The sequence below is a fragment of the Sitophilus oryzae genome, unplaced genomic scaffold (genome assembly GCF_002938485.1).
Source record: "Sitophilus oryzae breed Bouriz unplaced genomic scaffold, Soryzae_2.0 scaffold_1395_pilon_pilon, whole genome shotgun sequence".
NCBI lineage: Eukaryota > Metazoa > Arthropoda > Insecta > Coleoptera > Curculionidae > Sitophilus > Sitophilus oryzae.
This window is the reverse complement of record NW_022146054.1, coordinates 492697-518156: the sequence shown is the minus strand read 5'-3', so window position 1 is coordinate 518156 and position 25460 is coordinate 492697.

The window sequence follows — 25460 nt, the reverse complement described above, 5'->3', positions numbered from 1 at the left end:
TTGTGATTATCTACAACTTTTATCTGAAAACTTTTTGTCTAAAATAGATTATAATGGAATTAGGGACAACTTTTAAAAAAGCCCAATTTTGTTTTTTTTAGAAATATCTAGTAAGCCTTGAACTTTTTCAAAAATCTGAAAAGCGCATATTAATACCCTCGCAATTGTTTCCCCATTTAACCGACTTTCTATCTTCAGTAGTTTCCGAGATATCCATAGAGAGTGATTTTATTTATTATTGGATATACTATTTAATAGTTAGTTCTATAATTACTTTTTTCCATTAATTGGGAATATTTTGACACCGTACAATACCGTAATAGTTGCGTCAAGAATTTGAAGAACAGAAACCTGCAATCCGAAGTTTTTGTTTCGGAAGTAGAAGCAGTTAAGAATAAGTTCTGTTTCTACATAAACTTTCCACAGAATATAAACTTGACGTTCATATACACAAGACGTACCATATCCTCGGGTGCTATTTCAGACAAAATTCTGCTAATTAGTGTTGTACAAAAATAAAAAGTGAGAAAACTTATATTTGTTTTAATTTGAGTACCTAGTTTAAACCATTCGTCCTAACCGTATAAAATTAAAATTCGATGAAATACATACAGTAAACTAAGAAAGTGTTTATAAAAAAAAGATAATATAAAAATACAACTATAGTACTCATAATAAAAAATTTACACTATAATTTCAGTAGTCCGGGCAGATATCGTTCGAGCATCTGAACTATCGAGACGCCAGTATTACTGGGATCACATAAAGTGATTTCTTTAGAAAATGAAAACTCAAACAAAAATAACGTTTATTAATCAAAATTATAGTTAAAAAATTAATTTTCTCATAAAAACCTGATACCTCGCTGCTCCGAAGCACGGTATGAACGTTCTTTCGATCTTTCAACATGTAGCTGATTCCTTATCTTGATGAACTCATCTGCATTATATTTTTTTTGGGAAGAGAAAAAATCTTTTAAAGACATCTATCGGAGTTCATGACCCCGGGATTTCCACCCACTAAAAAACTTCATCCTTTTCTTCACTACATGTTGGAACTACCGGTATTGAAAAAAAGTAAAGTATTATTTCAGCATGCAGCTCTGTCTTCTATTTAATCCTTCTGTCTTCTCTTCAGGTCTGCTTCTTTTGTTTCTAATATCATTTTTACCGTTTCGGATACAGAATTCCATACAACTCTTGACTTTAACATTTGTCCTATTATATTGTTTGGGTTTAATTTCAGTCCCACTCCGTAGTCCAGTTTCCTTCGCTCTCCTATCCAACGAGGACACGAGAAGAAAGTATGCTCTACATCATCCTGTGTGTTTTCGCAATAGTAAAACAGCTTGGTGATTCTCCTATTTTATTTTCTATTTTACAATATCAGCGCCTCTGTTTTTTTCTGATGCTATTTTTAGTTTTAAATTCCTACAATCCTATGTATAGCAGTATTTACTGTCGTTACTATAACTGCCTCTGAGTCTGCGGTTATCACAATTACCAAATCGTCAGCATAGCCAACAAGTAATACAGTCGGTGGCATCTGCATTTTACATTATACAGGGTGGTCCGAACTGTATTACCGAAACTTCGGCAGCATATTCTGCAGCTAAAAATAAGTAAAAGAGTTTTTATAAATGTATGTCCTAAAATGCTTGGTTTCTGATATATAAAGTGTAGAAGTTTTATTTTTATTTCAATTTTTTCTAAATAATTTCTGAAGTAACGTCAATATTTGGATGAAAATTGGTGTCTGGGACTTTTTGGCATGAGAAATATGATTTTGATGTCAATATATGACTCCTACTTTTCGTCCGTACCTGTATAAAGCTACTGAATAGAAAAATATACATTTACGACGTTAAAAAAAGATCTAAACTCTTCCTGAGACAAAATCATGACAGTAAGATCACTGGAAAGTAAACAAAATAACGTATTTCGTGCCTTAATTTCAGTTTATCTAGTAGTCCATAACTTGCTAAAGATTCCATTTTCCTTCTTAAAATTTCTGATGGAACAGGTACGTAATCATTTCGGTGTTCTATAAACCAGTTGTACAATGATAGTTCAAGTTCAGGCTATTCTGCTCTTCTAAAAAAAATTAATTGCCTTTAAAACAGTACGTTATCGATAATAGTATTCCTACCTGGACGTTGAAATTATTTTGATATAGGTCCTTAATTATCCTTCTATTTATTTGTTTAACTAGGACACGGCAGATTTTTTAAACATAAACCTAACCTAACCGTAATTTGACGAGTATTTTTCCCGAATTAAACGCACTCAGTGATGAGTGTTCTGGTGTTTCCTCATGTTCCCCACAGAATCTGCATTTGCCGTTGTTTCTTAGCTGCAATCTATTGAGGTCTTCATTGAGGGGACAGTATTACGTTAAAAACTCTGGGACAATCCGAAGATTGTCCTTAAATCGAGGAAAATCTTCCAGATCAGAATATAAGTTCTGATCCGTCGTAATTTCTAACGAAGAAAATACAAGTAGCTTTGTTAGTTATAGTATACCGTTTAAATGTTTGTTTTACTACTCTTCAAACAAGGGGAGTCTGAATGGTGCAAAGTGTCTCTAGGTTGAACTATTCTGTAATTTATAAATGACCTGGTTATTTTGAAAAAGTGTATCTAATATTTTAAGTTCGCTAAAGTCACTCGGATTTTTGTTTGTCCATGGGAGGAAGCATTTAGTAGTAGGAAGCATTTAGCAGTATTTTGTTATACAAAATATCTCACCAGCCAACTACAGCAGAAATCGTGGAAAACTATGTCAGGATGTTTTTATTCATTAATTCAATAATATCCTTAATAAATAATAAGTATTTCAACAACATATTATTTTATACAACTTTATTTTCAAAGAAACGAATAAAGAAAAGTCTGGGAGCACCCACTTTAATTTCCTCCAGCAGTTTATTCTAAACAGTCTTTAAAGCCAAAATTTATTCGATCAAATAGCTTAAAAATAGTTGCGCCATTAATTCTAACTTCTAGTAGAATATTTTAACTCCTTTCAGCTAGATAAAAGACTCCCAGGATACCAATGAAGAACTGCCAACGGTTTTGGTTTGTGCTCCCGCCAGAACTTAAGCTATCGAGGGGTATTCTACGAGAATGGATAAAACTCAACCGAAACGTGGTAAAACCTTTAGGAAATACTACTATAATATATTAGAAATAAAATATTACTAGTTTTTATGTATATTTCAATAGGTTGGGAAAGTTGAAATAAATTAATCAATAGTGAGGATAGAATAATAAGGACGTTATGGAAATATTCATTAAACCATAAATATGTGTATGTGTATAGTGATATTTAAAAAAAAGGTAAATAAACTATTTGAATTTGAATTTGAATTAAACTGCGCACAGGTTAAAGGGAAAGTTCTCCTTATATTATTTGTTGTGACTTGTTTCAATATATACATCACTTATAAAAAAGATAGACTTGAACTAAAGTCGTCATCGTTCATCGTTCGTTTCGTTGAAAGAAAAGAATTAATGACAAGAGAATTTATTTTAGCGTAAAAGAAAATACTTTGCCTGAAGAAAAACTCTCTTAAGTCAAGAAAACTGGTTCTCTTGAAAAATTCGAAAATTTCTCTTGAGTCTATTTTCATTCAACCAAGTGCAAGTTACTTTGTTTTAAGATAATAAGAAAAATACGCTAGGAAGTACTTCATTCAAGAAACATGACCATCTTTCCAATAGCTAAATACTCTTTTGACAAAAAATAATAACGACACGCAAAGACGATGACGAAGGACGGTATATACAATCAGTCGGCAGTCCGATCAGTCGTACGACGCATTTCATAGGTCGCACATCATAGTACGCACGGGTTTTGTTGCTTGGAATTTTGCATAATTTGCTTTTTAAACGCATATCCTATAACAAATTGGTAATCGTTATTAACATGCATTTGTCATTTTTTATGGACAAATTTTAGGATATATGGATTCTTTAAAGGAGTTTCTGAAAAAATGGAGATTAGAGCATTTATTTTCTATATTTGAAGGCAAGAGACCTTTTACCTAATGCACCTGTTTAGATAATGCATGCGTGACTATAGATAGAATAAGAATATAGGTATCGATTTTTTTATGCAAATAATTACAAAAATTTTAGAATTTCAAGTCGTCGTATTAAAAAATTAAAAATGTGATATATACATAGCTTATAATTTTAATAATTTATTTGCTTTACTTTGATTAATTGTGATGTAACATTTTTTTTGTAATTTGTAGAGTGATGAACCACCCCAAAAAATACCACGGAGTGGAAAAGCAGAAATAACTACTAGGAAAACCTAAATTTATCAGAAAATAATATACCTCGTAAGATGCCTGTATATGCCTGTATATGATGTGTAGACTTCTCTTAGATCAAAATAAATTTTAGTTGAGTCAATAGTATTCGGTATTGGTTTAAGAAAAGTGTCTCTTTAATCAAGAAATGGTCCCTTTTCAATCAAGAATTTTTGCATGAATCAAAGAGACTATTGTTCTTGTAGCAAGAACTTCTTTGCATATTTATTTTGGGTCAAGAGTGAAATAGTTTGGACAGATAGATTCTTCTATTCTCTAAAGTAATTTTTTAAAGCTTATGAAAAGATAGTTAATGCTTTGGGCAAAGAAACCGAAGAAACGTCGTTCTTGGCCCTATTGAAAAGCGCCAATCTTTTGGCTCAAAGTCATATTCATTTCGACTGAGACTTTTTTTTCAGTGTAGTGTAAAAAATAATGTTCCACACTTCCATGGTTAACACTACAGTATACAGGGTGTCCCAGGCTGAACGTGCATTAGAAGTTCTTAGAGAACTACAATATCTAGATCGGAGTTTTTTTACACATCATTGTTTTACAACGAGATCTATCGATTAAAAAGATTCTTCAAAAAGGCACTACCGGAATTACCGGAAGTTGACAACAACTTTCTTATTTTAAATCGGTAGCCCTATTTTTTATAACATATTAAAAGACTCGGTAAAATTTTATGAATTTTGATATTAAACACTCTATACGTAACATTAACCGTTTATGAGAAAAAAATTATTTAACGTTTTTGGACGAAAAAAACTACCTGTGAAAAAAATTTGTATATCCTAAAAGTCAAATTTAGTGATTACCACAGTCACTGTGATATAAAGAGAAGACAATGTGACTCTCTATTTGAAAAATTAAATTGTTCAAATGTCATATAATAATGGCAGTAGTTGTCATGGAATTGAGCGAATAAATAATTATCATAAATCATTTTTTTCTCATGGAAAACCACCTTCTTTATTTCACTAGTGAAAAAGATTTTCAATTCGTTACTTTTTGACTATACATGTTTCTATATCTAAAATAAATTGATTTTAAGTTATTTAAGATTTCGTTTTAAAACGTATATTTTTCTTGATTTTTATCTAGGTTCCTCTAACATTAAGTGTCAAAAAATCAGACAATTTATTTCCATCTGTCAGAAAACGAATTACTTGAATTTTCTTTATTATAAATACTGCTGCTTAAAAGAGTTTAATATGTGTATTTATCAAACGCTCTTTATTGATATCTAATAGTTAATATTATTAATAATAAAATTATATAAGGATTCTTGCCACTTAACTGCTGATATAGAAATTTAATTCTACGCAGTGTTTGTCATAATGTGGATCAACCTGCTCTCACTACCGGTTTCGGAGCCCTACTCCATCATCAGGTGAGCTTGGGCAGATCCATAAAATGACAACCACAGCGCAGAGATAGTTAATTCCGACTTGTCGGAAAGTGTCGGTTAGATATTAAGTCCCGAACGGGAGATAGCGGCCTGCGTGCAATTGTAGTACTTTCGTACCACCGAGGCGAAACTATCGATAGTAAAAAGATGGTAAAAGGCTTTTTTTTCAGGCAAGCCAAATTATAAAATAGAAAACAAATTTCTTGCAGTATAGGTATATAATAAAATTATATAAGGATTCTTCGTTCGGGACTTAATATCTAGCACATTCTCATAGCCACTTTATTAGAACTAATACAGTGGCTATGAGAATGTGCATTTAGTTTGATTTTCTAAAAAGTAACGACAGGAAAAAATAAAAATTTATTTTCAAAAAAATCCGCTTTTTTCCAAAAAACTCAGCAATCCTTGACATTTTTAAAACTTTTTTGACGGCATCTTGGTAAACATCCCAAGGCGCAACTTTGCCCCAATTTAAGCATCTTCGTATCTATTACGGTTTCCGAGATTCCAATGCTCGTACCTCGAATTTGTAGCACCCTGTATAGTTGTACAATTACAATTTTGTTTTACCCTGCAATTATTCCAAGACCGCATTTATTGCCCTCTGATGCTTCGACTTGATTTAGAATGTTCAACATTTCCTCTTCCGATGCAAAGATATTTCTTAGAATAGAAAATAGATAAACTTCTTTCTGGAGAATGCCTCTAGTTTGTGTAAACTTTGTAGTGCGGATAGTTACACGAATTCGGAAGTACATCTTAAATTGTAATTACTTTGAGCATATTTAGTGGTCTCCTTGTGAGTTTTTAGTGCCGGCGGAGAGGATAAATAGGTAGAACGTAGGTGCAGAATATATTGGAAAAGTTTTCCTTGTTACCGGCGCTTATTTACTGCTATGAAAATTATTTTTGAGGAGAGTGGAAAATATTCATTTTCCTTAGAAAGTTTTTAATATTCCACGAAAGAAAAAGTATTTTCTCCCTTTTGTAAGAGTATAAAGCGGTAAATTAATTTGCTTATTAGCTAGATCGCCATCTCTTACTTAGTTCTAAAAATATTTTTAAACATTGTCTAAAAAAGAAAAAATTTCTGCAATGCTTTTAAAAGAACCTCTATATGACGCTGCTATATGTCGAGGTGGAATCATTCCTGTAGAGAAAATGGGAAGTAAAGGTTCTCACTATACCTTCCGTATCAGGTACATTCCGTTTACATAAAATATTATATCATGTAAATGAATAGGACAATGCACACTATCCGTTCCGTTTCTCTTTCGTTCCGTATATTTTCCTTCCATACATTTTTTTGCCAAAGCGTATCGAAAACAGCGTTGTCAAGTTCTTAGATCTGTACTAGCTCTGTGAATATTTTGCTGATATTTATTTATTCTTTTACCTATTAATTAAATCTATTACCTTTTTCAAAAGAAACCATTTTTTTAAAATAAAACTTTCGTAATGATATAAATTGTACATTAAAAAGTATGGAACTGCTACGGAACAGAAGCATACGTATAGCATCAATACAATAAAAAATGCGGACGGATATGGAATTGAAACAGAAGGTATAGTGAGAATCAACTTTAATTCGGAATACTATTGGTAATTTGGAATGCCCATTTATTGAGTTATGCGTAGCGCTATTTGGTTAAATATGGTTAAATATAATCTCCTATATAGTTCAACATACTAGTGCAGAAGGCAGAAGATCAGCGGGACGCAGACGAATATCGCGGCTGCGAAATCTACGAACATGGACCGGAATGACGTCAACAGCTTTGTTCAGGACGGTAGTGAACAAAGTAATATGGACCAATGTGACAGCCAACATTCATAGAGGATAGGGACTTTAAGAAGAAGTTCAGCATGCATTTAGTGGGCAACAGAGTTTATATAGTTCTAATAAATTATATACATATTTCTATTCTTTATAAATACACTGAAAAAAAGGATCTCTCAGTCGAAATGAATATGACTTTAACCCAAAAGATTGGTGCTTTTCAATAGGGCCAAGAACGACGTTTCTTTGCCCAAAGCATTAACTATCTTTTCATAAGCTTTAAAAAATTACTTTAGAGAATAGAAGAATCTATCTGTCCAAAGTATTTCACTCTTGACCCAAAATGAATATGCAAAGAAGTTCTTGCTACAAGAACAATAGTCTCTTTGATTCATGTAAAAATTCTTAATTGAAAAGGGACATTTCTTGATTAAAGAGCCACTTTTCTTAAACCAATAGCGAATACTATTGACTCAACTAAAATTTATTTTGATCTAAGAGAAGTCTACACATCATATAATTTAGGTTTTCGTGGTCTGTAGTAAATAAAGTGATATTATTTTCCTCGATAGTAGTTATTTCTGCTTCTTCACTCCTTGGTATTTTTTGGGGTGGTTCATCACTCTACAAATTACAAAAAAATGTTACATCACGATTAATCAAAGTAAAGCAAATAAATTATTAAAATTATAAGCTTTGGTCACATTTTGAATTTTTTAATACGACGACTTGAAATTCTAAAATTTTTATAATTATTTGCATAAAAATATCGATACCTATATTCTTATTCTATCTATAGTCACGCATGCATTATCTATACTGGTGCATTAGGTAAATGTCTCTTACCTTCCAATATAGCAAATAAATGCTCCAATTTCCATTTTTTCAGAAACTCCTTTAAAGAATCCATATATCCTAAAATTTGTCCATAAAAAATGACAAATGCATGTTAATAACGATCACTAATTTGTTATTCGATATGCGTTTAAAAAGCAAATTATGCAAAATTCCAAGTGTAAAATTCCAAGCAACAAAACCCGTGCGTACTATGATGTGCGACCTATGAAATGTGACGTTTGACTGATTGTATATACCGTCCTTCGTCAACGTCTTTGCGTGTCATTATTTTTCATCAAAAGCGTATTTAGCTATTGGAAAAATGGCCATGTTTCTTGAATGAAGTACTTCCTAGCGTATTTTTCTTATTATCTTAAAACAAAGTAATTTGCACTTGGTTGAATGAAAATAGATTCAAGAGAAATTGTCGAATTTTTCAAGAGAACCAGTTTTCTTGAGTTAGGAATAAATTCTCTTGCCACAATTTTTTTTTTCAAGAACGATGACGACTTTAGTTCAAGTCTGTCTTTTTTATCAGTGTATTTGGATACTTTTTTAATAATGTTTTATTTAACTAAACGTTCTCAAATCCAGCGTGAGTACATCTCAATCGCAAAACCTCTAACGAGGGGTAGGGGACTCAAAACACAATCATTTCTTCAAACAATTCTTTCATCAAACAATTTTTTCAAATTTTTATTTCAAAAATTAATTTTGTTTATAAACGGGGCAACATGTTTCATATCTCAACTTCCCATCATTAGACTCAAAAAAACAAAAGTCACGGCAAAAAGCCGCACTACCGGAGTTGATTATCATTAATTTTAATTTTTCTAATTTTTATCAACATTAATTTTGAAAATTTAATTTGTAAAATGCATTTATTTGAACAATACATTCGATGTTTACTGTCACAAAAATTATGTTATATAACAAATACATGTAGCCACTCCGTACGAATATCAGTATTCTTAGAAAATTTGACCAGAAAGTGTGCATGTGCTTTATTATAAATTAAAAAAGTGAATAATTTACTTGCCTATGACAAGATAATTTGGGGACCTTTATATTAGAACTTGCACACACCAAACACTTTTTAGTCATTTTTGTCAGTCCACGCGCGACCATTTGTGATAATATTTTTATCAATAATTTTATAATGTCGAACAAGGTAAGTCATTTTATTGGCTATATATTTATACTACTAAGACAATATCAAAAATTGTTATTTACTTCTTCAAGCGAAATAAAATAATGAGACGACGCAGCTCTTTTCGTACATTGGGCGATCTTTTCAATAAACTATTTACTAATAGTCGAAAAAATTCGAACCATGCAGCGGCATAAATAAAGTCCGAAACAGTACGGGCCATAATCGTTCGGTTTTCTCGGTAAAAAGCACGTTCAAAGAAAAGTTATACTCGTATTTACCGAGTTGCCGCAAAATAAATTCTATTTCCAGCTCTGGCTCGGCAAACTGGCTCTAATGTGATGAACATCGCCGATTTGCAAATTTATTTGCCTCTTTGGTAATAAAAGTGTCTGGGGGGCGTATACCTGGACTATACCAAAATTTATTTAATTGGTACAGAGAAACTGTATTGGGAGGTTTTTTAGTTTAGCGTAACAATATTTATTTTATTGTTTCGATGCTTGTAGGATTACTTTAGAATTTACAGAATGATATTCGGTTTCAAATCACATAATACCTACCTAGTATATTGTTTTATCAGGAGTAAAATTACATTACAAGCGAGACACAAACAGTCATTTTTACTCCGAATAGAAACCTGCCAAACCGAGGGGTGTGACTAGGGGGGGAAACACTATTGGAATTACATGTACATTTTCTTGGCAGTCGCTGGCAGTCATTGGCAGTCTTACCGCAGCCGCCTACAATAATTACATGGCAGTCATAGGCAGTCTTCTTCGCAATCATTGGCAGTCGCTTGCCAGTAACATGATATTTTGGCAGTACATGTACATTTCTTACCCAAGTGGGACACCCCTCGTGCCAAACCAAACCTACAATTTTATTTTTTTAAAACGTCACAAATAATTTTTTAAACAAATTTAAGCGTTGCAAGTAATATAAAAATATTTAAAAGTAATACCTTGTAAGTAATTATATATTATACTCTGTTTTATGAATCACTTAATTTTCGCTTAGCGCGCACTTAACTACCGATTTGGGTATTCTTATCTAACGCGCTTAGCTTCTTTACTGATTGCGCTTAGCGATTTGGAAACGGCTACCTTAATGAATCGTTTTGCTTGTCGAACTGTCAGTAAAAATAGAAAAAAAAATGTGATTTTGAGCGTTCTATTCCTCTTTATTGAAAACTACTTCTTCTTCTATAAATTACTCAATAAGTAACTGATAACTTACGACTTGGCAGCTATAAATATTGTTCAAAACCTCGAAAATGTTGAGAAGCCTCTTCATCATTTCCCTCGTATAATAATAAGAATAGTGACATATCCATAGAAAATAGGTTGACATAACTCAACAATAGGTTATGAAATTTACGTAACATTGACATTTTTATTGAGAAATTGCGATGCTGTCAATATGTGCTTAACGCGTGTCCAGAACACGTTTGAAAGCGTAGGTAACGTTTTTATGTCAAAGTTCCAGAATTCGGGCCCAGTTGCTTAAACGTTTTAGTAATTAAATACTTAAAACTGTATTAATTATAAATATTTTTAAGTTTAATTAGATCCGGTTACAAATAATAGATAACACCTGAAATGTTATAGAGAGTTAGTGTTTTTTTTTCAAAAGAAGGTTAAGAAAACGCAGCCTAAAATTACCATCTAAAACAAGACAGGCGCTAAAAATTTTGAAAATATAAAATTTGAGTAAATATCAAAAGTAAGGTGTAAGTAAATGTATTCCCCCTTGTTTATAATTCAAATGAAAAATAAATAACTAGCGTGTACCCGCGACTTAGTTCGCGTCGAATTAATCATTTGTAATGGTGATGATAAAGCAAAGCAAGAATTTCCATTAACATACAAACTGGATAAAATTTTCTCACATTTATGTTAGCATGAGAACGATATTATTATATAACTTGGTAATATTTGAGGGGTATAGTTTCATCTCGTTGGAATTTGACTTTCGAAAAATCCGGTTGTTGCCAAAAATAAGCTTTTTACGTCAAGCAGTTTAAGCAGAATCATGATTAATCAATTACCCAACTTTTTCGAAAACCCTGTATGATTTTTTTAAAAAATTTCAAAATATGTAAAAAACAAAATAAATTATGCGTGTCCATGCGTTTTCCCGGAAGACTAACCGTTTTTTAAATAAATATTGTAATATTTGAGGGGCGTTTTCACCCTCTTGGAATTTGAGATTCGAGAAACCCCTATCGAACCTCTACACCCCACAGTCAATCCGTTTGCCAAAAATCAGCGTAAAGCGATCCGACGATACGATGATACGATATTAATTTTATTGGTTGAATTTAAAGATTTTGATTGGTTAGAAACGGTTAACCAATCGAAGCCTTTAAATACAACCAATGACATTAATATCGTATCAACGTATCGTCGGACAACGGATGCATGGAAATCAAGCTTTAAACGTCAAGCAGTTTAAGCAGAATCGTTATTACTCAATGGTCATATTTTATGAAACACCCTGTATAAATTTTTAAAAAATCTTAAAATATGTAAAACAACAAAATAAAATATACGCGTTTAAGAGTTTTTCCGAAAAACTCACCGGTTTTTAAATAAAAAATATTCTAATATTTGAGGGGTGATTTCACCTCCTTAGAATTCGAGTTTCGAAAAATCCCTTCTTATCAAACCTCTACACCCTAAAGTCAATCCGTTTTCCAAAAATCAGCTTTTTACGTCAAGCGCTTTAAGCAAGATCGTAATTAATCAATGACCCTGAATGACCTTTAATGAAACACCCTGTATACATTTTTAAAAAATCTTAAAATATGTAAAAAAAACAAAATAAAATATACATGTTTAAGCGTTTTGCAGAAACTTTTACAACGTTTTTTAAATAAAAAACGTAATATTTGAGGGGTGGTTTCACCCCCTTGGAAGTGGAATTTCGAAAAATCCCTTCCTATCGAACCTCTACACCCTAGAATCAATCTGTATGCCAAAATTCAGCTTCGTTACGTTGAGTGGTTTGAGCAGGATCGTGATTAATCAGTGAGTCAGTCCCTTAAGGATTTTATATATTAGTATAGATTAAAAGAAACATATTAATGTAAGAAATTATCGTCGAGATACTATACTGCTTTGTAACACCTTAAAAACTCATGATGGGTGTTTGATATATCCTTCATAAAATGACAGACATGTGAATAAAATAACAACTTTATTTCACACATTCGTCAAAAAATCTCCCCACATCTTATACAAGCAACTTCTTAGTTCCAATTTCCTAACATCGAGATAGACAACAATGACCGACCGATAAGAACCAAGAAGTCCAGTTTCAATTATCCAGATATCCGGCGCACTTAATCTTCGGGGACTGATAAGAACTCGCCCTAAAGTAAAACCGAGCTATAGCTTTGGGACCTTTAAAAACCCTTTCAGTTCTAATTCAATTAAAATGTTGCTTTTATTCGATTGTTTGAAGTAGCAGTTACATGCGAATTTGTGGGTTTGTTTTAAAATGTAACAGCTTCTGACAAAATAATTATATTTGTAATTTTTTTTTATTTAAATATGCAGATATGAAAAGCACAAAAAAGCGTTTATAAGTTAAAACCATTTTTTGTCCGACCTAATTCCATTTTACGTGAGTTATGCTTTCTACCACATTTAGCAACCCACATCTTACGTATAGGTACTTGTATTTGGTCTGTAAGAGAGAGAGACCTAAAACGGTTCTTGTATCTGTAGGAAATGGATCTGTATCTGTAAGAGACAGACCTAACATAGTTGGTTCCATTCTTCGTAACGGTACTTTTATTTTGCTTGTACTATTTTTGGTTAGGAGTGTCAGTACCATATCTCAGTAGCTATTGGGGTAGCTATTGGAAAAACCGAGACATAAGATTTTGCTACAGGAGGTGTTTGAAATATTGACCTTCTTCTCTTATACAAAGACGAGACCGTTTCTGAACAAGTATATAGTATAACTTTAAATGGACGTACGGACTTGCATTTGTTTCTAGACGGCATAATTAATTCTAAACGATAAAGAGATGAGATTCCTGAACCATATGTTATTCCATTTGCTGCTCAGCATGATCCAGAATTCATCTTAAAATAGGATAATACCAGGCCTAGTAGTTAGGCCAGTGTAGTTACTCGATACCTTTTTTTTGTTACAGAAACTGTAGTTACTCGATACCTTAAAGAGTCCAATACCACAATTATGTATTGGCCTGCTAATAGCCCTGATCTCAATCCTATTGAGCACATTTGGGACCTACTGAATAGAAGACTATAAAATCGTCCACAAGCACCAGATCTTCAAACTTTCGGAGAAAATCTTTGAGAAAAGTGGAAAGCCTTTCTCCTCAAGAGATTATTCGGAGTGTGCAGAAGTGCGTAAAAACCGCGGAGGACACACACATTATTAGAAAATAAAAATCCCATGACAATTAAGATAAAAATTGTTTAGCATTGTTTTCGAAACATATTGTCATTATGTAACGTAATAAAAATACAATTTTCATTCATAACGTAATAAAAATATAATTTTCAGTAGTATGACAACTTTTTTCATCATGAACACCAAGATGCATACCCTACATTCAAAATTAATTCCTAAAGAACATATTTCTAAGTTGTGTTTAAATAAATACATTTTCTTTGTTTAAACGAAATTTATCAAAGTCATCCCTAATTCGTTTTGATTAGATTATATCTACTATCGTTAATGTTTTATTGACATAAGTAGTCAATAAGACATCTTTTGTCTATAATTTGTTTTAATTTAGTTTCTACACATAATTCCAGTAAATGTGGAAAAAGAAGGGAATGGTGGAGTGGTGATGTGTATTTTTAGAGCATCGCTGTTTTTACCTTCCAGGAATTTAAATATAACAATCTAGCAACCCTAGCCTGATCAGATTTGAACAGATGTCTCTCGAGCAGATCTTTTGCTTCAGCAGTACTATCTGCTATCAATACGATATCATCGGAAAATTTTAGATGGTTTAGCATTTTACCATCAATGTTTTGGAGATTCCCCCCATATTCAATAAATTTATAATAGTGATATATCACCGTGGCGCACTCTCGCCTTCTCAGTTTTTAAATCTGTTGTATTCTCTGGTTGAGCCTCGCACATGCTGCTTTTGCACTGTCGTATATTTGTCTGATGATTGTTTATTTATACACAGTAGACCACAGTCTACTCGGCATTCGGTTAAGGCTTTTAGAATCCCATATGTCGATTTATTGTATCAAACGCCTTCGCAATATAGGAGCTGCCTGTAAATTATTCTCTCTCGATTGATCAAGTATTATTTTCTGTGTTGTGCAAGTATTCTTTTTACAACTTTAAGATACGTGTAAGAGTGTTCATTTTATATATTAGTATTTTATATATTAGTATATATTAGCATTTTATATATTAGTAAACTTTTAAGGTTATTTGAAAACCTAGTGATAAAAGAGCCTAGTCAATTTCTTGACATATGTGGCAAATTTTCACTTCATGCAAGATAAACACAGATAAAAACATTCAAATAGTCATATTTTGGTCATCATTTTAAACCCAGAAAACGAAACATTAAATAGCCTCAGCATAAAATATTATAAATCTCAAATATATTTGAAAAAAAACCGTATAGAATGAAATGCTCTTTTCATGTTATATAGCCATTTGTCGATCTTTTACGACACGTATTAAAAAGGCTCTAAGAACGGCAACCCATATATTCTAAATTCCGATATTTGCCTATAAAAGATTTTTCCTATAGCTTTTATATATATTGGAAGGACGTGTGAATGAAGGCAGTCTCGTAAAATTTGTCAATAACTTTTAAGTAAGAGGAGGAAGAGGAGGACGGCTACAAAGGAAATACGAAAATTGGGTAAGCTGATATTTTCAATGGAAATTTCCGAGTGGTTTTCTGTTTATTGTTCCCGGGAAGATTAAATTGTACATTTATGATATTTTAAATGTAAAAAAGAAACTGGAATTGTTTTTAACATATGTAAGATGTAGAATGAGTAAGATAATCACCGCGACTCTAAAGATCTATTGTGTTCCCCTTTCTTGAGTTATAGTCCATCATACAGGCTATAACTCATTATACATGGGGATCTTTCTGGTGTAAGGGGGACAGGGTATTTCCCATCCTTCTCTAACAACAGATGTTCATCCTCCGAGGAGTCGGGGTTTAGCCTTCCGTGCCCTTCACAGTCGAGGAGCTTGTCTCCGGCTAACATATCCGTAAGGTGGAGGCTGGAGGATCTGTCTCCATTCTCTCCACCTCTTTAACTTAGTATTTTCTTAGACCTGATACCGGTGTTGTCCCAAATGTTGTCCCAAAAAAAAATAGAGGATTTATCCCTCTCTCTCTATTGTCTCGTTGGATTTGAGGTCAATTAAACCGCAAGGGTTAGTCGATCCACTTCTACAAAGCGCCGCATGCAGAAGTAAGGGAGACGAGAATACAATGGGTTGCCCCCTGGTGCCCCAAGGCTGAGACCATTAGAGGCTAGTCTTCTATCTAGCCACGCATCCTTTTGATCTGGTCCCGCCATCATACGATTTAGGTTTTTGGTGAGGTTGTTTCCTCTTGGTCCAGGCGGTTAAGCTAAGATACCCTCCACACCCTCTGCTCGTGATACATGACCACAGACATTAGGGGTGGGGAGTGCCCAGTATGACGGACAGGGTAGTCCAATGCGGCATCATTGTACGTCTCACTTGGTGCAATTCCTTGGCCACGACACTACAGCCAGGGACAAGACAATGAGATGCTCCTTAGAACTCAGCTAAAGTGCCAGAGGGGATTCCCACTAGCACCTGACTAGGAGCTTCTCCACTAACGACAAGGTCTCGCATCTTCTAGAGGAAGATTATTAACATATTATTTCGAGTAAATATAATATTGAGGAGTTGAACAAATGACAAAAACTTTCATAACGTATGGTCCTAAAGTTTTGGGAAAAAATTCAGAAACTAACAACTCTTATAAAAATAGTTTTATATTTTTATCATATTTTTAAACAACCTATCTCGGAATTCTCCCTAGCTGGGTTTCTGTATATTTTGGAGCTTTCCTCCTTTTTCGGAAGACAATATTGTTACTTGATAGGGTTCTAAACACCGTAGTCTTTCCAATATTAAATCTCCTGGCCATTTTTCGCTGTGAGATCCCAATTTTGTGTTTTGCTGCTTCAATTAGTCTACCTTCTCTTATTTGGTTGAAAACCCGCGGCCGACCGGATTTAGGCAAATTTACACATGGTATCCCTTCTTTACATTCTTTGATTGAGCGATAAATTGTCGATTAGCTAATGTTTTGATCCCGATAAATGACGACAATATCTCGTTTCGGCATTCGCCCAACAAGATTATAAACTCCTCGACGAAGATCAATTTTATAAGACATTTTAAGAAGCAGAACCCAAAATGTTTTGCTTTGTTTATTTAAGTGACATGACTGATGACATTTCGTTACCATGACTACTTCATTAAATGCATTTTATTACTTAATCAAACCAGATGAAAATTTTCCCAAAACTTTAGGACCATACGTTATGCTTATATTATTGTAAAATAAAATACTTAATGCTAAACGTAAATATAACGTGAAACGCTCCTAAAAATAGGTAATTCTCCTATTTCGGTAGGAATACTCCTAAAAGATAGGATAAGAAGACTCCTAAAAATAATTACTATTAATATTAATTAATGTAAGGTATAATACTGTTAAGTTCAGTAGATGTCTGAAGAACGAGTTTTTTTTGACTCCGGAAGGAAGCTATAATGACATAGCCGCAATACTCGAAAAATTTCACTATTTTAACATATGAAGGGTCAGAAGAAAAAGCAAGTAAGTTAATTTCTCTCCAAACTGAAAAATTTTAACGTTCAAAACGTTAAGACTTTAAAAATTAAAAAAATAATGATTTTCTGTTTAAATTTTCGTTTCATTAACCACTGGATTTTTTCTAGGTTTTCTTTTTTGTACATTAAATCTACTACCTATGTTGCCCTATTATAAAGATATTATGTTTTTTAACTAATCATGAACCTTCTTTCTCAGTTAAAAATAATATTGAATTCATTAACAAAATTAAAAATATAACATTACATAAAGGTGAAATTTTGGTCTCCTTTGATGTATCTTCGTTGTTCCCAAGTGTTCCAGTTCCACATACTTTAGGCTGCTTGAAGGAATTACTGAACGCAAATGGTCTCGACAACAAAACTGTGATTGAATATATTCAGCTTACATCATTATGTATGAAACAAAATTGTTTTCAATTTAATAACAACTTTTTTGAACAGCGGGAAGGTACAGCAATCGGTAATCCATTGTCTCCATTTTTGGCTAATTTATTCATGAGCAGGTTTGAAATGGAGGCTAAGGATCAGTTTGAGTATTTTCCAAGAGTATGGTTTAGGTATGTGGATGATATTTTTGCTGTTTTTGACACACATTCAGACACCATAGATAATTTTATTTCTAATTCTAAGTTAAATAATCGTTTTCCTTCCATTAAATTTACACATGAAATTGAGAACAACGACAGATTACCATTTCTAGATGTATTCGTTATTAGAAATACTAATAATTGCCTGGAACTTGATATCTATAGGAAAAATACCACTACACGCAGATATATTCCTAATGAATCATATCATAGTATTGAACATAAAATGGCTAGTTTAAATTTCTTAGTTCATAGATTACTTAGTTTTCCACTTTCCAACGAAAGATATGAAATAGAAAGAGATTACATTAGGAATGTAGCTGAGTGTAATGGATATTCTTCTTCACTAGTTGATAAAATAATTAGAAAACGTAGGTATAGGTTAATGATTTCTGAAAATTCGACTTTTCAAGTGGAGAAAGATACGTCAAAATATTTTTCAATACCGTTTAATAGACCCGTGGTCTAAAAGGAATTTTTAAGAATGTCAATTATAAACTTGTGTATAAACTATAGGGCTAATAATAAATTACAACAATTATTAGGTAATCCAAGGATAAAACACCTCTACTGGAAAGGTCGGGTATTTATGAGATTTCTTGTAAAGATTGTAATCAGAAATATGTTGGGGAAACGAAGATCAATATTAACTAGATTTAAAGAACATTTAGCTCAGATAAGATATGGTAGACCTGATAAATCTTGCGTTGCCGAACATATTGTTAATAAAGAACATTGTATATATCTTAATAACTTAAAATTACTTAAACAAGTCTCAAATTACAGGCAATTAGATGCATATGAAAGCATCAGAATTAATAAATGTAAAGATAGTATGAACAGAGACAACGGTCCAATTCCTTCAAGTTCTTTGTTCCTACTACTCTAGTGGCGGAAATCTAACTGTTACGCTCGGTGGGTTCTGACTCGGTTGGCTAGATCTTGCCACGCCCACTCTCTGCCCACTGAGCGAGTATATAAACCCTCCAATTGTAGATTGTATTTTAGTTTATACTATATCTGCTGATGATGCTAACATGGTTAGCGACACATGGTGAGCTACGAAGTCTACGAGGACTTCGTAGCTCCCATTCCCCCTCTCGAGGCCCCTATCCCCCCAGCAACTCCTAAAGAAATTTCGTCCATCATCTCCACACTGCGCAGCAGAAAAGCCCCAGGTCACGACCAAGTAAACAACATCGCACTGAAACACCTCCCCGAGGTTCTTATAACCCAATTTACCACCATCATTAATCTAATAATGTCCCTTAGATATTTTCCGAACATTTGGAAACTAGCCATAATCATTCTAATCCCAAAGCCAAATAAGAACCTCACGTTCCCAGAAAACTGGCGCCCGATCAGCCTCCTCTCCTCCCTCTCGAAACTGGCTGAGAAAGTTATTCTCTCAAGAATTAACGACTTCTTGGCTAGTGCCGAGATCATCCCTCAGGAGCAGTTCGGATTTAGCCAATCCCTCTCCTGTGAACAGCAAGTCGCACGCGTGGTGGAATATGTTACGCAGGGTCTAAACGCCAAGCGGGGCACTGGTCTTGTCATGTTTGACATCGAGAAGGCCTTTGACAAGGTTTGGCACGAGGGACTTGTGTACAAACTTCACCACGTCCTCCACTTTCCCCAACAGATCACTCTCATCATTAAATCCTTTCTTGTCGATAGGAGATTCCGGGTCCGCATCGGAGACTCCCTTTCCACTCCTCGTGCTATAGAGGCGGGGGTACCGCAGGGCTCTGTCCTGTCGCCCACACTCTATAATACCTTCACTTCCGATATCCCTAAATCCCTGGAGACTCGTCTTGCGTTATTCGCAGACGACACCTGTCTCTACTCCACTGCCTCGAGCAATGGAATTATGAGCAGGCTCCAACCCCACATCGCCCAGCTGCTTGATTGGTTTTCCCATTGGAAAATCAAAATCAATGCAGCAAAAACCCAAACCTTGTTCATCTCCGGACGAATGAGGCTCCCACTACCTCCTCCTAGTCATAGACGACGAAGAGATCCCTTGGAGGGAAACCGCCAAGTATCTCGGAGTCACACTAGACCGACGGCTATCCTGGATCCCTCATATCGACAAGAAAATTTCTGGTGCCCGTGCCACTTATGCTAGCCTTCATGGCCTCCTCAGCAAAAAGAGCACCCTCTCCCTCTCAAATAAAGTCCTACTGTTCAGAACAGTCATTCGCCCCCAGCTCCTCTATGCAGCCCCAGTATGGTGTAGAGCTTCCGACAGCCAAATCCACAGACTCCAAGTCTGTGAAAACAAAATCTTCCGCTATATCACCAGAGCTCCCTGGTATATACGAAACTCCGACATACGTACTGACCTACGCATCGACCCCATCCCCAAATACCTTCGAGATCATGTCTTGAAGTTCTACGAGAAAATCGGTACTATCCCCAATAGTGCCCTAAAAATCTTCGATTACAATCCCGAGGACTATAGAAACTTCAAATACTCCCATCTTAAAACCATTCTTCTAGACAATTAATTTTGTCCCCCCCCTTCTCATAATATAGTCCTCCCATTACCCACACACCCCCCCTTTTTTTTCTTCCCCACATATTAGCAGGAATAATAGCTGACCATTCTTCGGCGGCTGATTCCTCCGAGGTGGACTTTTTTTAGTGGGTATCAACACGAGTCCCACACTGTCTAGGGGTTATTTATATGACCATCTCTCTCGAGAAGGCCATGGAAATGATCACTATTCGTCTATAAAATATTTTTCAACCACCCCTCACCAAAAAAAAAAAAAAAAAAATGGTTAGCGAAACGCGCGTCCAGTGTAAAAGTAAAAATGTTTTGGTGTATTGTGGTGATTTAGTGTTTTATTTTGCTGTGTAACACCAAAGGTTCCAACCCTCAACTGTAATGTTTTTTAACAACTATAAATTGAAAAAAATTCAAATTTTTTCATAAAATTCTTAATTTTCAATTTTTTTTCTGCCTGTTGTAAAAATAGACGTGTGACTCGGGTCGAAATATACTACCACTGAAAATATTTGCACATATTTAACCCTGCGGAGGTTGCGCGCGGACCTATTTTTACCGATAATTCGAAAATCTGGAAACATCAGATATGCTGCGCCGTTTAGTATCTTCCTATCTGTGTATATTATATGAGAAGTGTACGTTTGCACATCGTTTAGGGTATAGTTAGTATCTTTTTATACTCATATGCGGAGTGTCAGTCCGCGCGCGACTTTTTGTGATACTATTTTTACAATGTTATTTTACTGATTTGTTTTAATTGAAAAGGAGCAAATCAGAGAATAGGTACATTAAAGAAATGCTAACTTCATGTTAAAAAATGGAAACAGACGCCACCTGGTGTCGCCTGGCAGTACTAGTCAAATTGAGGGGAATTGGAGGGGCGGGGCTTGAAAGAGGGGAAATTTTTAAAAAAATATTTTTATAAGTATCACTGACTTACTGTTTAAAGTTAATAAACATATTTTTTATTACTTTAATATAATTTAATGTATTAAAAAATATGTCTATTAACTTTACACAGCAAATCAATGATATTATTAAAGACTTATTATTTTCAGAGAAAATTCACAGTAAATAAATTACACATTAGTAAACAATATCATTTATTTTTTAGAGCTGCGATTTATATTACAATAATATTAAACTATATATATTTTTTTAACAATGAAAAAGAATATCCCGGAACCTGAAAAAGAAAGATGATCAATTAATGACTTAAATTAGTTCAAAATACATTTTGCAAATAACCTAGGAAATCACTTCCAATTCACTAGGAAAGATAAACATACTATTAAAAAGACATTTTAGTAGTATGTTATCATCTATTTACTGATAATACATTACATAAGTATATAATAGGTAAATAACATGCATAAGGCACTATGATACAACTACCTGTATCAACACACTAATATGACAAAAAATATATGTTAATTTAAATTCCTTTAATGATCTAATGAAACACTATCTAGCCTCAATGCATGCCATTCCAAAGGCAAAAAAAACTGTTATACCAAATAAATATAAGCTGAATAAAACATAAACCAAGCCAACGTGCATAAACAACCAAAAAATGCATCAAAAAATACTTTTATCAGATCATACCCTTGGATATATTATGTATTTTATATATCGCACATCCCGTTCAAAGTTTACTAACTCAAAATAGAGAATATAGAGAACATTGCCAGGAGAAGTAAAAGAAAATGTAAGTTAAGGCAATATGCTCCTTTTTGCATATTAACGGCCAAATAATATAATGTTGATTTAATAAAATTTTACTGGCATCCTTCTGAGGCAATCCATCCTTCTGGCATCCTTAATCAGATTAAAAGGACATTGTTTTTTTAATAATTGTTTGTTTTGTAAACATTTTTTGAAAACAATACAGTTTTGAACGGGCTGTGCGATATAAACAAGAATCTTACTATTATTTGAGGTTAGAAAGTATTTAAATAATATAAAACATAATCAAAATCATTTTTCATCATAAATTATAGAGGTACTTACGTGTTTTGATATTATTATCAGGAAATAATACGTTTAGTTAAACAGGTACGCTGCCAGGCAAGTTCTATCGGCGGGTCTTTGCAAGAGTTGAAATCTAAAAATACAAAAATACGTTTACATCTTAGTTGTATTTACAAATAAAGTATTTGTGTGTAATTTCTGACTTACCAGTTATCTGAATAATCGCATTAAATACATCCAAGTGGTAATTTAATATTGTAAAAAAACAAAATTGTTTTAAATCACTTGCCAGGACAGCCCGGCCAGCTTCTTTGTTGACAAAATGGCCGCGGTATCATGATTTAAGCAATGTGAGTGACAAAGAAAGCCAATGCCTGGCAGATGTTGCTTTCTTTGTCGTTGGTCCTGGCACGTTTAAATTTGACTGTTGCCTGTTTTCCCATACAAGTGACACCCCCGTGGAGCAAATTGTGACAAAAAAATTGAAAAATCGACTTTTTTTTATTAATTAAGTATTATTTTTTAGATGTACTCTGCAAGAAAGATTGCAACAGTTCATGCAAGACTGTTTGAACGAAGACGACGAATTAACTACAGAACATGACGATGAAAAGGAAGAACGAGCAGTGGATATTATAGAAAGACAAGGGCCCAAAATACTGAAAAATAAATTTCATATTCTGAAGCACTGAATACAGTACTACCAGAGGATGAGCACTACAGAATTATTGTGATCGGCGGAAAAACAGACCTGTTTAGAAGAAACAACCTGTTTAGAACAGAAACTCGTTACTCTTTGTACAGTGTCACCATTTCGTATGTTTTGAGCACACACAAATATTTTGTAATCACTCACTGAAAAAAAAGGATCTCTCAGTCGAAATGAATATGACTTTGACCCAAAAGATTGGCGCTTTTCAATAGGGCCAAGAACGACGTTTCTTTGTCCAAAGCATTAACTGTTTTTTCATAAGCTTTAAAAAATTACTTTAGGGAATAGAAGAATCTACCTGTCCAAAGTATTTCCCTCTTGACTCAAAATTAATATGCAAAGAAGTTCTTGCTACAAGAACAATAATCTCTTTGATTCATGCAAAAATTCTTGATTGAAAAGGGACATTTCTTGATTAAAGAGACATTTTTCTTAAACAAATAGCGAATACCATTGACTCAACTAAAATTTATTTTGATCTAAGAGAAGTCTATACATCATGTACAGGCATATTACGAGGTATATTATTTTCTGATAAATTTAGGTTTTCCTGGTCTGTAGTAAGTAAAGTGATATTATTTTCCTCGATAGTAGTTATTTCTGCTTCTTCACTCCTTGGTATTTTTTGGGGTGGTTCATCACTCTACAAATTACAAAAAATGTTACATCACGATTAATCAAAATAAAGCAAACAAATTATTAAAATTATAAGCTTTGGTCACATTTTGAATTTTTTAATACGACGACTTGAAATTCTAAAATTTTTGTAATAATTATTTGCATAAAAATATCGATACCTATATTCTTATTTTATCTATAGTCATGTATGCATTATCTAAACAGGTGCATTAGGTAAATGTCTCTTACCTTCAAATATAGCAAATAAATGCTCTAATTTCCATTTTTTCAGAAACTCCTTTAAAGAATCCATATATCCATATTAAAATTAAATTTGTCCATAAAAAATGACAAATGCATGTTAATAACGATCACTAATTTGTTATACGATATGCGTTTAAAAAGTAAATTATGCAAAATTCCAAGTGGAAAATTCCAAGCAACAAAACCCGTGCGTACTATGATGTGCGACCTATGATGTACGACCTATGAAATGTGACGTGCGACTGATCGGACTGCCGACTGATTGTATAATACCGTCCTTCGTCATCGTCTTTGCGTGTCGTTATTATTTTTCATCAAAACAGTATTTAGCTATTGGGAAAATGGCCATGTTTCTTGAATGAAGTACTTCCTAGCGTATTTTTGTTATTATCTTAAAACAAAATAGCTTGCACTTGGTTGAATGAAAATAGATTCAAAAGAAATTTTCGAATTTTTCAAGAGAACAAGTTTTCTTGATTTAAGAGAGTTTTTCTCCAGGCAAAATATTTTCTTTTACGCTAAAATAAATTCTCTTGCCACTAAATTTTTTTTTCAAGAACGATGACTTTAGTTCAAGTCTATCTTTTTTATCAGTGCTGTTATATGGATTGATTATTTCATTATTATTAATTATATTTGTTTTTGAATACTTATTAATTTTTTTGCGTGTTTTATGTTGTTTTATGTCATATATTTTATGTTTATGTTTGATATTTGTAATGAAGCAAGTCAATAAATCGTTGTTATTTTGATTATCATATTATTTTATGCCTTTACACCACTAGCAACGCTTAAGCCCTCTTAAATTTAGCATGCGGACAAAAAGTCCGCGCGCCACCGTTCATGTAACAAATAAAGCGCGACCTCCGAAAGGTTAAGACTCAACCTGTATCAATCAGGTCGATTTCTCTGATTGATGGGACTAGCCTACTATGAGGCCTAACCCAATAAAAAATAATCGCTGAAAACTAACACCTAGTTGAGACCATAGATTTAGTAAGAACAGATATAACATTGTGCATTTTAACCCGATCAAACAATCGGAGGTTGACTACGTAATGTAAAAACCAACTGAGATAGAGAAGGCGATATTGCCACATCTCAAATTTGCACCTATCTACTTAGTTTGATTTACAGAAAAGGTGACTTTAAAACCTTCACCGGATATCAATAAATCTCAATTTCTTAATTAAATTAATAGTTTATTTTGAAAGAAGCATGCGTAATAATATGTTATTAACCAGAGGATATATGCGTTACTATTAAAGGACATGTTTACTGTTTAATGTGCTGTAACGTCTAGAACTATTGGCAACGTCGCTGCTAGTCTTCCAGAATGAAATGAGCCGTCCGTCCCACCACCCCTCACAACGGCCCTTGATCCGTTACAGCGTACTACGTTTAGCTTACGGTGTG